At 38.4% G+C, this 1266-nt stretch overlaps 1 long non-coding RNA gene across 1 annotated transcript; it reads right to left on the bottom strand.

Moving 5' to 3' along the window:
* Positions 1-6: 6 nt before the first annotated feature.
* Positions 7-1260, bottom strand: LOC110268576. Its single transcript, XR_002356813.1, has 3 exons — positions 1091-1260; positions 893-1015; positions 7-758 (listed from the first exon to the last, which is right to left on the bottom strand). It is a non-coding gene; the product is annotated as an uncharacterized LOC110268576 (long non-coding RNA).
* Between the last annotated feature and the right edge of the window lie 6 nt (positions 1261-1266).

A 1266-nucleotide genomic window follows, 5' to 3' on the forward strand; every position in this document is an offset into this window, starting at 1 on the left:
TCTAAATGCAAGGTTATGTGTTTTTATTCTCTTTAATATGTGCTTTGTTTTCAATTATTTCATATGCTGAGCGCCAAGTGGAGTACCTGTTCTTGATAGTCAAAAGTAATATAACTTCAATTACTATTATGAAATTTAAGAGATAAAATTATAAATAGAGCCTCACAATTGTTGATAACAAAACCTATAAGTTTCTTATGCCAAATTCGTCAATCGTCAAGCATGGCAATCTTCTATATGAACCTGAAGTGGACCTCCGAGCTTGGTTTTAAGCTGTTGTTACAACATGATACTGCTGTTTTAAATTACTAGCAAAATCAACACAGTTGCTAATTTCTAGTTTTCGTAATTGTAATGCTTTAATTTTTTAAACGCGACATAAAAGCAAAATGTAATAATTTTGGAATGGATGCATATGCATCAGGACTATCTTTTCTGGTCATTCCAAGTGCCTAGAGTATCCGATATCTTTCTATAAACATGTAGTTAGGTATTCAATTCATTTCACCAGAAATTCAGAAATCATCCAATTTACCAACAAACATAATTTTTCAACCATAGCAAAAAATCATTCATATTACAGACATTTATCCATTTGCATTAATTTACTAAACTCATCAAATATTCAATCTTAAAATATTTTTAATTTTTAAAACAATCCCCTATCTAGAGAAATCAAATCGGCAGCGACTTTAACGCAATAAATCTCTTTCTCTCTCGGCCCGCAACAGCGGCGGCTGCATCCACAGCTCTGTTTACTTCCGCAACAACAGAAACAATTTTTATTTCAACATGCAATTTCGATAACTCAATCCTAAAACATCAATGCCACGAAATTCTTAATAACATAACAGAATACTAACGACAAGGGTTTTTAAGCAGAAAAACTTACTGCAACAAAGAAACGGAATAGCAACGACCTCTAAACCGATCTGACCGGCAGCTACCTCCAGTGACGGCGGCTACCAAAAGCTCTGTTGGTGGATTTCCGATGACCAGAGGCGCAAGGACACAGCTGTAATGGAAGTCAATGACAACAATATTTCCAGAAGTTAAAGAAAATGGAAATTAGAGGGAAGAACGCCCTTACCGGTAGTGGATCCCGGCGACGCAACCCACAACGACGGCGACGGATGGGTAGTGACGGAGCTCTCACAAAGCTCCCTGTTCTCTCTCCTATTCGCGACCAAGCTCGATGACGGTGGAAGCTCGCACAGCAACGGCGACGGTTCGGTTGAGGGCGACGAGGCTTACCGCTCCACACGA

Source organism: Arachis ipaensis, unplaced genomic scaffold, assembly GCF_000816755.2.
Source record: "Arachis ipaensis cultivar K30076 unplaced genomic scaffold, Araip1.1 Aipa906, whole genome shotgun sequence".
In the NCBI taxonomy this organism is placed as follows: Eukaryota; Viridiplantae; Streptophyta; class Magnoliopsida; order Fabales; family Fabaceae; genus Arachis; species Arachis ipaensis.